Source organism: Rhinoraja longicauda, chromosome 21 (assembly GCF_053455715.1).
Source record: "Rhinoraja longicauda isolate Sanriku21f chromosome 21, sRhiLon1.1, whole genome shotgun sequence".
Lineage (NCBI taxonomy): Eukaryota > Metazoa > Chordata > Chondrichthyes > Rajiformes > Arhynchobatidae > Rhinoraja > Rhinoraja longicauda.
Genome location: NC_135973.1, coordinates 26488941 through 26502404, shown reverse-complemented (window position 1 = coordinate 26502404; position 13464 = coordinate 26488941). Strand labels below are relative to the sequence as shown.

The 13464-nt window shown below is 41.6% G+C and overlaps 1 protein-coding gene across 2 annotated transcripts in view; it reads right to left on the bottom strand.

Annotated features, from left to right (window-relative positions):
- The window catches only part of axin1 (axin 1), a 399614-nt gene that overhangs the window by 125351 nt on the left and 260799 nt on the right, over positions 1-13464 (bottom strand). Inside the window, exon 1 of one of the 2 annotated variants that reach the window (XM_078418161.1) lies at positions 106-167. The exons of the other annotated variant lie outside the window; for it this stretch is intronic. The gene's annotated coding sequence lies outside the window, so the exon portion shown is untranslated. Of the gene's footprint in view, positions 1-105; positions 168-13464 lie in introns of those variants that run through there. 2 annotated transcript variants of the gene reach the window in all.

Here is a 13464-nt window from a genome sequence, read left to right as displayed (position 1 = left end):
TTGAAGACATCCATCAAATAACGCACCATCTGACATGTTTCCTTGGGAAAAAAATAGCATTTTTATAACAGTAATTCACGTGAACAATATAAATGATCATCTCACCCCAGCGCTTTATCTGGAACGATTTTCACAGAGAAAAAGACAATCACGAGCTATCGAGACACACATTGTACCTACATTGTCAACAGCAGCTGCTCAGAGCTCTGTGTTGAAGTCGGGTAGCCAGGCAACCCCGAGATGCCGTTTCAGTACAAATTCTCTGTTACTTCAACAACAAAAAAATGATTTGAGCAAACAACAGCCGCCACAGTGCGTTATCGTTTTTTGCACTGCTGGTATATTTTACAGCGATGGATGTGATCCCTTTATCCGACGTCACTGTAGTGAGAGTGGATCTCAATAAATGAAATGCCCTTTAACTGTGCGCGGTTACATTCTTGTCTATGGCAGGATTGAAGTCTCCAGCCCTTTACAAAGGCAACTGATAACATCCCCTTTTCAATGGGATTACATGTCAGTTGCTAGGAAATGAACGCAATATTTTTCAACATTCTTCCTTCATCCTTCCAATACTAATTGAAATCTATGTTTCCTTGATAGGGGGACACTTGGGTCTCGATTATTAACGCTTCCCAACTAGCGGGTGCTTGGCGATTGAATTCGAGAATCGTACAACCCGACTGGTCTGAAGAAGGGTCCCGAGCCGAAACGTCGCTTGCCCATTTCTTCCCCTCCCCCGAAACGTCACCCATTCCTTCTCTCCGGAGATGCTGCCTGTCCCGCTAAGTTACTCCAGCATTTTGTCTCTATCCCCCCCAGCCCCTCACAGATGCTCCCCTACCCAGCTTCTGAGTTCCCCCAGCACTTTGTGTTCTGCTCAAGATTCCAACATCTGCACTTTCTCCTGTCTCGAGTGTGATATTTACAGCGGCTGCCCAGGTCTCGAATTAATTTCTCGCTAAGAGCAAGATAATATCGCGAAAACCGAGCACCGATTTCATTTTAAACCCCGTTACATTCTGCATCCAACATAACAACAACGGAGCAGGAAGAACCGCCTGTCCAGAAGCGACGAGAAGTTTCAGAACTTTATTTGGCTTGGACCTCCTCGGGAGCCCCAGAGAGCTCCCCAGACCAGCCCTCTCCTCTTCCCTATCGCTGTCATTAGCAAGCCCCTTGTCCCCCCTTTAGCTCCAGGCCATCTGCAAACGACCTCAAGTTTCACAGTCTTACTTCCGCAAACCTCTGATTTATTTATTTTTGCTAACGTTTCCCTCTATCTTTCACGTCCTTTGGCTGTCCACGGTGATTGCAACGCACAGCATTGTTTCACAGTCCCCATTATTTCTCAGCCCGGTCCAGTGGGAGACAGTTTGAACGGGAACTTTGATGAGATGTTCTTTCTAATGCTGCGTGGTTGGCGCTACAATCCCACGCCCTGTTTCCTTTCCCTATCTCGTCTGAACATTTTACAGCCAGCAATGTTTGGATCTTAGAACAGACCCAAACGAGACCGTCTCTGTCAAACTTGTAACGTCGGTAATTAGAGAGTAATTAACTTTCTCGTTTTCTGATGTTATCCCGAATGCTTCATGCACGTATAATAAAGCCCCTTCCATTGTTACTTCATAGTTCTAGTTTAATGATACTGCACGGAAACAGGCCCTTCGGCCCTGACGATAGATCACCCGGTTCTATATTTTCCCCATTCCCTGCAAACTAGGGAGACATTTACAGAGGCCAATTAACCCTACAATGAGCTGCAGGTTGTTGGGATGTGGGAGGAAACCGGAGCACCCAGAGGAAACCGACAGAGTCACACAGAGAGAACGTGCATCAACTCCACACAGCCAGGGATCCAACCCAGGCCTCTGGCGCTGTGAAGCAGCAGCTCTACCAACTGCGCCTCTGTGCTGCCCTTTTATTTTGCTTTCTCTTCATTTGATTAACTGTATGTACTTCTCCCTTATGTACTCTAATATAACTCCACCCCCCTTCCGCAAACCTATCATTCAAATAATCACCCACAGCATTATTTATGCCAAGATTTTAGTGGGGCCATTTCTCCTCCACAGCCTGCAGTTGTCCATAAACTGGTCCCAATGCCATGCAAACTTTACACTATTTCTCATAAGTGATAAGGCAGCACAGTGGCACAGGTGGTAGAGCTGCTGCCCCACAGCCTCAGAAACCCCGGTTCGATCCTGACCTTGAGTGGAATTTGCATCTGCTCCCTGTGATTGTGTGGGTTTCCTCCGGGTGCTCTGGTTTCTTCCCATATATCAAACATGTGCAGGTTTGTAGTTTAATTGGCCTCTGTAAATTCCCCTCCTAGCGTGTAGGGTGTGGATCCGACTGTGGAATACAGAACTAGAGTGAACTGGTGATCGATGCTCAGCATGGTTGGCCGAAGGGCCTGTTTCCATGCAGTTTCTCCAAACTAAACTAAACTAAAACATTACACGGAGCTCGAACACTTAACCAATCAGAAGGTATGAAGAACCATCAATTACTTTAAATTGGCACCATTGGCAACCAAAAGATGAGGCCAAGATTTTAGGGATAACATTAGATTTACATTTTTAATGTGTTTTTCTGCCCATGTACTTTGTTTCTTCTTAAGTTTTAAGGTTTGCATTTAACTGGCACTGATGCAACTGGAGAAAAGATAGCAGATTAGTTTTATTTTATTTAAAATTAGGCAGCCTTGACTGAATGCATCAGCAATAACCTGTAAACCTGTCCTATGCAGATGGTTCTTAATAAATAAATTCATGTGTTGCATGGATGAGGGACATTGGTTTTTATTAAACCAATTTTTTGGTAACAAATTTACACTAACAAAGAATGGTCCCATCTGAAGAAGGTTCCTGACCCGAAACATCACCTGTCCATGTTCTCCAGAGATGCTGCCTGATCTGCTGAGTTATTCCAGCACTTTGTGTAGGAAGAAGGGCCCTGATCTAAAACATCGCCGGTCCATGTCCTCCAGAGATGCTGTCTGACCCGCTGAGGATCCAGCACTCAGTGGTAGCATTAATGTGTTATATTCTGCCACTGAAACTCCATCCGTTGACTTAAATTTCCAGCACTTTGCGTCCATTTTCGTAAACCCACATCTGCAGTCCTTGTTTCTCCATTAATGAGACCAGTCTCCTCAAAATACTTGCACTTTAATGTTATCAGATCCGTGAAAATGTGTGTTGGAGGTGGAAGATAAGCCTCACAAAACGACCAGGAAGGAATTCTTCATGAAATCAGAATGTCGTTAGGCATATGTTGTGAATATTTGTTTTTGATGGTTTCATGCTACATTCTAACATTGTAATCACATCTTCTGTGAACATGGGCTTTAGAAGGACAGAATTTCAAAAGCTGAACTAAAATGACCACGTGCAGCCAAGGACAAATGCTTTGAGTTTAAAAAAAAAGCTGAAATGCATACTGAAGTTGGATATGTGGCTATTGGAATGGGTTCAAGGTCTCAACCATTTGGTATCAATACAATGCTCAAAGAGAATTAAACCACAGGGACCATGCTGTGATTAAAGCCACTGTACTGTAATGAGAGAAAGGCCAAAACTAGTACAATCAATTAATATAAACACATTAAGAAACCAAGTGACTCAGAGTGGTTAAAGTTTAGTTTAGAGATACAACATGGTAACAGACTCTTCGACCCAATTAGGTCCATGCAGACCACTGATCAGCATTCACACTAGGTCAATGTTATCAAACTTCCGTGTTCACTCGTAACACACTATTTACAGAAGCCAACTAACCTACAAACCTGCACATCTTTGGGACGTGGGAGGAAACCGGAGCACCTGGAGGAAACCCATGTGGTCACAGGGAGAACGTGCAAAATCTGCACAGACAGCACCCATAGTCAGGATCGAACCCGGGTCTCTGGTGCTATAAGGCAGCAACTCTACTGCTGTGCCACTGTGCCACCCCAAAATTCTTAATTCCGGTCTTCGCACTTTTAGTCATCCTAGTCCCTAATTTGAATAGTCATGATCTTACTTGTGTCAATCCAATTTTCATCTTATAATGTTAGTCAAAGAAACCATGGAGTGGTGATAAACATCTACTGATATCTGACCTTCATCAATGCGTTCCAGCATTTATCAATATGAAATTCATTCTGGTATTGCAGAATCCATTACAAATAATGGCTTCGAAAAACTAGCCAACATAATCAAAGACTTGTTCTATCTCGGTCATCCCTTCTTCTCCCCGCTCTTATCAGGCAGAAGATACAGAAGCTTGAAAGCACACACCTCCAGACTTCAAAACAGCTTATTCCCCTCTGCTATCTGGCTTCTGAATGGCCCTTCCATCAGCTAGAGTACTGTCCGAATCACCTATCTCCTATCGTGGACATTGGAATGTGTCTAGGGAACGGGTGCATTACAATACTGAGAATTATATCATGCACTCTGCATCTTCCCCTTTGCTCTACCTACTGTACTTGAGTTTGCCTTCATTGTATTTATGTATAGTATTTCCTTATTTGATTGGATACCATGCAAAACAAAGCTTTTTTTGTACCTCAGTACACATGACAATAATAAACCTAATCTAATCTAACATACCTTTTTGTATTTGCCTCTAGTAACTATGACTGCAGAAAATGATTGTTGCTGTCATATTTTTGAACCAGTTTTTAGCCCACCGAGTCCACACCGACCAGCGATCCCCACACATTAACACCACTCTACACACACTAGGGACAATTTTACATTTACACCAAGCCAATTAATGTACAAACCTGTACATCTTTGGAGTGCGGGAGGAAACCGAAGATCTCGGATAAAACCCACGCAGGTCACGGGGAGAATGTACAAACTCCGTACATAAAAGCACCCGTAGTCAGTATCGAACCCGGGTCTCCAATGCTGCAAGGCAGCAACTGCCTCTGTGCCACCATACCGCGCCTAGTTGTATTATAATTGCGTATTAAATATATTGTCCTGGCATGTTTTCCAAAGGTACACTTTCATGGAAAATCCTAGCTGTACTAAATTAATGTTTGGATTTGACACTTCGAATTTTACACGACTCATTTTATTTTCCTTTGTATAAAAAAATATGCTAGCTTAAAAAAAGTCACTTGATAACATTTTAGGTTTAACAGAAGTTCGGTATATTTGGGAAATAACTTAAAAGCTGATGCCTTAGAAAAAAAATGTAACTTTGTGTTCTGTTGAAATCAACAGCTCTCATGACATCAAGTTATTTTGTTTGAGACATTCAGCTGGCTAGTTTGCTGGATTTCATTTACTTTCAAACTTTTCACCTCTTACCACAATATACAAGCAACTGGCAGGAGAACAGATGTGAGGTCAGCATTATCTTTTGTTTAAACCGAATGCTGGTTTAAATCAAGCAGCAGCATCTCCCAACTAAACACGTTGCAAACTTCAACTTTCAAACCTGTCAATTTCCTTCACAGATGCTGCCTGACCACTGAATTCCTCCAGCACTTTGTATTTTTCACAAGATTTCAACACCTGCAGTTCCTTGTGTCTCCATTTGACCAAAGCCACTGTTACTATTACTGTATGTCTTTGGAGCATGGGAGGGAACCGGAGCACCAGGAGAAAGCCCACATGGTCACAGGGAGAACGTACAAACACTGTACAGACAGCACCCACAGTCAGGATCGAACCTGGGTCTCTGGCGTAAGGTAACAACTCTACTGCAGCGACACTGTGCACCCCAAGTTATTACTACCCAGCACCTTTATTTTATTTATGTATTTATATATTTATTTCATTACCATCTTTTGTCTTGTACCTTCTTTATTTTTATTATTTAATTACTTTTACCTTCCACCCTTAAAGAGATCTCCCCCTGTTTTCCTTTTCATCTAGTGTTGCCCAGCAGTGTTTTACTCTTGCATCAAAGCTGTTCATTTCTGTCATCTTGAGGTTCTGATGTTTTAGATTATTACTGCATTTCTTACCCTATTTAATCTGCCTGGCCTACCATAGGGCAGCACAGTGGCTCAGTTGGTAGAACTGCTGCCTCACAGCGTCAGAGGCCCGGGTTCGATCCTGACCCCGGGTGCTGTCTGTGAGGAGTTTGCACGTTCCCCCTGTGGGTTTCCTTCGGGTGCTCTAGTTTCCTCCTAAAGACGTGTGGGTTTGTAGGTTAATTGGCCACTGGAAATTGTCCCTAGCATGTAGGGAGTGGATGGGAAAATGGGAAAACATAGAAGTAGCGTGAATGGATGATAGATAGATTGTCGGCGTGGACTCTGTGGGCTGTGGGCTGAGCTGTAGCTCTAAAGTAGCTCTAAAGTAAATTAAAGTGTTTCTAGAGGCCTGATTTTGTTGTAACACTTTATTCAAAGGCACTGCATATTGATGCATATTGAGAGTATTCATAGGCACTGCATATTGATGCATGGTTATTGCTGATTAATATATGTTCATTTAGTAATAATTCATGTATCTGGTACACTTTTGGAAGTGACTAACATAAGACATGCTCTTGATAGTAATCGGTATAAGGTGTGCAGTGATTAGTATATGGTGTACTGTCAGTAGTGATTACTATACGGTGAACTAGAGATTTGTATATGGTAAATGATGCACATTTATGTTAGCAATTTAACCGTAATGTAGCTTTCAAACATTAAGAAAGTAAATACCAACCAGCTGAAACATTTTTTCTGTAATCTAAACAAAAATCCTTGCAAATATATATTTTGCTCTCCTTTGAAATCACATTAAAACATTCTTGGAATTTTTGTATTGTGTTATGGCAGGACATTACATTAAATTTGTTTCATGAGTATTTGCAATTTCAGGTTTCGAAACAGTTTGCAATAACACAAGAGGGTAATTCATTTAGCACTTAATGGTTGATATAGTCTTTGAAAATTAAGGTTCCAAATTCTGTTCACAGTACTTAAATGTCGCTGTTTTTATCTTGCTAACGTCGGCAGTGATTTCTTCTCATTACTTCACAGACTTCTCTGCCAGCAATGCAGCAAAGTTTCAACTTTGACATAGTGTTTATTTAATCACTTTTTATGTTTGCAGAATTAATGAGATTCTGGAAAAATCTGGCATATGCAAAGATAATTTCAATTAAAAGCTTTGATCCATGCTAACGTGGAAATAAAGGGGAAATGTGGAATAATTCTGGGTATCAAATAGGTTGATGTTTACAACAATAGATAGTGACACTTCATTAATAATCTAATAAAGCATACCTGGCAGGGGACCAAGGAATGCAGAAAATGTTTTCAAAGTGACTATTTTATGGCCTGTCCACATGTTTTTATAGCCAGTGAAAGTGTTTTAAAACTGGAAAGTTTACTACATTTTTTGATGGTTTGAATTATTGTTTTCATTACTTGCTTGGTTTTACAGAGGTGGAGCAGCATTAGGCAGCAGTGTAAGCTACACATATGCTGTTATATGGTGCACTGCTGTTTTCAAGCCTTTTGTAGATTTGAGTCAGATATATCCTGCTACTCTGCAGCCTTGCAGCATGCTAAATTACTCGTTCGCCAGTGTGTTAAGAAGATGTATTTAAGGGTACATGAATTCACTTTAATGTTATTCACGGCTGTTGGTAACAGCAGCAGCCTCTAATAGGAGGTTTAGATTATGCTAAAACTAAGCTTACAACACGTCATTTTAAAATTCTATTTTATCTTAAATTTATGCATCATATTTACTTCCCAGCATATTGCTCTGCTGTTATGAATGCAAAGCAGAATGTTAATCTTTCGTAAGAAACGAGTGCAGGAGACAGGACAATGAATTGAACCTAGAGTGTCCTCTGAAAAAATACAAAATGCTTGACTGGTGCATTAATCCTATGTTCATTGATTAATATATGGCCTATTTATATCCTCCATCTTGGATTCCAAGGCAGACTGGTACAGCTGCCTGGCACACACTCACAATGCCCCTGGAAGATTGTGGTGCAAAGCTGTTTTGCTATTAACGTGGCCTTCGAAACCAAAGAGAGCCTACTGATGAATGACGGTGTTTATTGCTGAGATGAAACAGATCTTTACATGGGCAAAAGACGTGCCTATGGTCTACAAAGCAAAGAGCAATGCTGTCCCTCCTGGAGGTACACCAAATAAAACTCATGTCATTTGGGGTAAAGTGGCTCCTTCACATGGTAACAGAGGCACCTTTCACGCCACGTTCAGAAGGCTATTGGGCAAAGGATTCATATGATGCTGTACCCGTTAAAAATTTAAAGCAAACCTGTACATAAATTGAAAATAAATGGTAAAATGGTCTAAATAACATTGCATTCTGAACACTCAATGCCTTATTCTTAACACATGTTTGTACATTGTTACTTTGGAGCCAAATCTCCACAATAGGAACACAATGATTCATATCAATTTCTTCGGGTTTGTAAAAATACATGTAGCACAGAGGTGAACCAAACATCAAGTCGCAGTTTAGATTACATATTTGTTATATGGTGCTCAGTAACTTAGCAAGTTATCATATTTTCTTTGGACAAGTTAATTTACAAGAATACAATTATAGCACAAATCATATTATTAAGAAAGGACTGGATCCATTTGGCAAACCCAAGAAAGTTTGGAATAACAGGGGCTAAAATAAGAAAATATTAATCTGCTTTGGTTCATAACTTCACGCTGTTTCAGGAGAGCAGCCAACATAATCAAGGACCATTTACTCAGTCATCCTCCCCTCTCCCCACTCCCATCGAGCACGAGCTTGAAACCAAATACCACCAGTTCCAAGAACAGCTTCTTCCCGCTATTATCAGACTACTGAACGGCCCTCTCATTAACTAATGGCGTAGTCCCAATCTCCCAACCAAAGTCATTGCAGCCTTTGCACTTTTTTTTGGTCTGGACTTTCTCTGTATCTGTAACACTGTAAAGCCATAACACTATATTCTGCAGTCTGGTATTTTTCTCTTCGTACTACCTGTTGTACTTGTGTAAGGTTTTATTACACTCACGTGATTATCAGACTACCAAACTATTTGACCGAGTAGCATTCAAAGTGTTTTTACTGCATCTGACTACAGGTGACAATAAGAAACCAATGAAACTACTGAAGAAAAGGACTGGGGTCACCTTGTAGAAAATTAGTCAAGCATGATATTATAACACAAGTTCCAATTAGCAAAGGCAAATTTAAGATCAAAATCAGAGATAAAACATTATCGGTGCTTAGAATGAACTGGCATTGGAAGCAAAAAACAGTCATTAGATAAGGAACGGGTGAACAGTGCAGATGCGGATGGATTATAATTCTTTCATGGGATGTGGACACCACTGGCAAGGACAGCATTTATCATTCATCACTAATTACCCTTGAGAAAGTGATAGGGAGCTGCTGGCTTGAACTGCTGCAGTCTTGCTGGTGACAGTTATTCTACAGTGCTGTTAGATTACAGAATTCCTGAATTTATGATCCAGTGAAGATGGAAATGCTATATCCAAATATTGATGGGCCTTAAAGGTGAACTTGCAGCGGGTGGAATTCCCAATTGCTTGTCTTCGTTAACCCTTTCGCTCTTAGTTTAGTTTAGTTTAATTTAGAGATACAGCCTTGAAACAGGTCCTTCAGCCCACCGAGTCCATGCCATCTATCAATCACCCCTTACACTTGTAAATGGCGCCAAAATATGGCAAATGTGCATCTGTAGATTGTGAGAAAAAAAAATTCACTGTGCTGCGCATACGTGACAATAAAGAACCATTGAACTAGTTCTATCCTACACACTGGGGACAATTTACGGAAGCCAACTACCCTACAAACATGCACGTCTTTGCAATGTGGGAGGAAATAGGAGCACCCGGAGAAAACCCACATGGTCACAGGGAGAACGTACAAACTCTGGACAGACAGCACCCGTAGTCAGGATTGAACAGGGCCTCTACTGCTGCACCACCGTGATTAGGAAAAGGGGAGGTGCAACGAGAACTGGGTGTACATCAGTCACTGAAAGTAAGAATGCAGTTACAGCAGGCAGTGAAGAAAGCTAATGGCATGTTGGCCTCATTGTAAGAGGATTTGAGTTTAGGAGCAAGGAGTTGTACAGGGTCCTGGGGAGACCACACCTGGAGTATTGTGTGCAATTTTGGTCTCCTAATTTGAGGAAGAACATTATTGCTATTGAGGGAGTGCAGCGTAGGTTCACCAGGTTAATTCCCAGGATGGTGGGGCTGACATATGATGGGTCGACTGGGCTTGTATTCACTGGAAGTTAGATGGATGAGAGGGGATCTTCTGAAACATATAAAATTCTTAAAGGATTGGACAGGCTAGATACAGGACAAAAGTTCCCGATGTTGGGGGAGTGCAGAACCAGGGTTCACAGTTTAAGAATAAGGGGTAGGCTATTTAGCACTGAGATGAGGAAAAACTTCTTGACCCAGAGAGTTATGAATCTGTGGAATTCTCTGCCACAGAAGGCAGTGGAGGCCAATTCACTGGATGATTTCAAGAGAGAGTTACATTTAGCTCTTAGGGCTAAAGGAATCAAGGGATGTGGGGAAAAAGCAGGAACGGGGTACAGATTTTAGATGATCAGCCATGATCATATTAAATGGCGGTGCTGGCTCAAAGGGCTGAATGGCCTACCCCTGCACCTATTTTACCATGTTTCTATGCCCCTTGTTCTGCATGTTTCTATATAACAGGAGCCGACAGATGTGTATAGCAATTCATTCTTCCCTCGCACAATTAAAGCATGGAATAGTCTTCACCCTACTATAGTTATTCAACCAGACGCAACTAAATTTAAGGCAGCTCTTCTCCAAGAAGCCCTTCTTGCTTAAGTCCAAACTCCGCCACCTCCAGTTTAAATTCCATTTGGAATATGTTGGAGGACCAAGAACCAAGAACCTAGATTGACCAATCAGCAAGGGTTAACCATATTATTTTGTGATCAGTACGATGCTCAGTACTGTCACAACACTTCAACCATTGTGGATGCCACAATTCTTATGTTGCTGGTAAAATGCTTTTTTTTTTTCTCACGGCAACCTCTGGCATCTAGTTGCACAGTTGACTACGGACGACAACATGGTGACCCAGCAGCAGAAGCTGTAGCTGGATTTCAAGCAGATGTCTCCAAATGTTTCTGCTGCATCGATTCAAACCGCTGTGCCAGTGGGTAGCTGCGAGTCGACAGATCACGTTCAGAGGCTTACTCCACTGTGCAGCCTCCCCTCGTGCCAGTTGGCAGTTAAGGCTTCACCTCCTCCTTCCGAAACCGCCTAGTAAACGAAGGGCGGCAGGCACACGGAAATACCACCGTCAATAGTTTCCCCACCACATCCCACTGCTGGTGGTTGATCGAGCCTCGGTGGAGTCAGTTTTCAGTTAATCATAGGCTCAAATAGCTAATGCTTTTTAATGCCATTGTTAAAGAGTTCTAATTCATAGAGGTAATTAATTATTGAAACATGGACTGGATTATTCTGCATTCTCCAAAATACCTTTGCAAGTGCAACAGTGGCTTATCATTGTAGTGTTGTGCACATAGACTAGTTTAAACTAGAATACATACTGTAACTTAGGTAACCAACAAGGCTCTCAGTCTCGGCAAGATATTGACATATAGGAACTGATCAAGTCTGCAACCACCAGAGTCCTTTGCATTTAAATCCTGAATAATATACCAGGCAGGTAGCCAAGATGAAAAAGTTAGTCACTGTCACGAATAAAATAAATTTCTCTTTATTGTTTTCTGTGAACACCTGCTGATTTCACCTTCACATTTGGGACTGAGTTCTTTGTAATATGTGCAGACTGTTGCAACTGATTTCTGATTGTGTGGTTCTTTTCATGAATTTTCTTTTGCATCCCTGCATCTTGCTTTGTCATTCTTCCATGTATTTCTTTTTCAGTTTTGCTCCTCTGTAATTACTGACTCAGTGGATGATTCATTGATATTTTGTCCTCCGCTTCTTAATGTTAGATTCTTTTGTGTTCTGCGATATTTCCGATTTCTCTCGGCTCCAGGGAAATTAAAGCACAGTCTTGAATGTCCACTAAAGCAAGCAGGTAAAACACCATCAATGCCAGAACATAACCCTAATGGTGGACATGTGCATCAGCCTAATGTATGGTAACAGTGTTTCGTGTTCACATGATATATGATGTATAGAAACTGGGCTGGCTCAGGGTGTCATATTCAGGCACATAATGAAGCTGAACCTGGGTCTGAAGAAGGGCCTCGACCCAAAATGTCACCTATTTCTTTTCTCCAGAGATGCCGCCTGACCCGCTGAGTTACTTCAGCATTTTGTGTCTATCTCGAAGCTGAACCAAAGATATCAGTGGCAGTGGCCCAAAACTTGGGCAAAGAGAAAGGTTTTAACGAGTTTCTTAGAAGTGCAGAGAGGTTGGTGGAGGTCTATCTGGAGAGACAGGGAGAGGAACAGAGGGAGGGGGAACATGATGCCACTGCAGCAGGGAAACTCAGATGTCTCTTTTGAATTGGATTCAAGGAATGATGCACAAAAGATTACGGTCACTTGCCTAAGGGCAATGCTGAACAGGTAGGGCTGTGATGGATACAGTTTGCCAATATTCAAACTAACATGCTTGCTGCTCTTACATGTTTCAAGATAAAGACTAAGCCTTACGGCAAAACTTCAGGATTGAGGCTGCATTTATGTTGTCTTTACAGGATAGAGTGTGGATGGAGATAACAAGAATGGCGAATAGCACTGATGAATGGTGTATTGGGGTCATACAATTGTGCCAATATCACTTGTTATTTTTCAATAACTGAAGTAGAAATATATATGCTTGTATGCTTATGTAAATTGACATTTATGAGTCCACTTCCAAAAACTCAGTTCCATTGGCAATGAATTTGCTGTCAGCAAAAGGTGACACAGTGGCACATTGGTAGAGCTGCTGTCTCACAGTGCCAGAGACCCAGGTGGGTTCGACTCTGACCTCGGGTGCTGTCTGTGTGGAGTTTGCATGTCCCCCTTGAGTTTTCTCCGAGTGCTCCGGTTTACTCCCACATCCGAAAGAAGGGCGGGTTTGTAGGTTAATTGGCCTCTGTAAATTGCCTCTAGTGTGTAAGGAGTGAATGCAAAAGTGGTATAACATAGGAGGAGTGTGAACGGGAGATTTATGGTCAGTGTGGACTCTGTGGCCTAAAGGGCCTGTTTCCCTTGATCATTGATTGAAAGATGCTGTATCTTTCAATCAATTAGTCTGCAGACAGAAGTTATATGTAAAGATAAAGTGATTTTTTTTGCAAGAACTTCTCTTTCTTGACTCTTTTTCCTAGTTCTGTTCAAGGGTATCAATCCTGAAATAACTTTGTTTTTGTTGCCTGACCTGCTGAGTGTTTTAGCATTTTCTCTTTTTATTTCAGATTTACAGCATCTCTGATTTCCCTTTCTCATGTTTGTTGGTAATAGAATAGAAAACCATTGGTATTCAGCGGCTGTGATGTCATCAA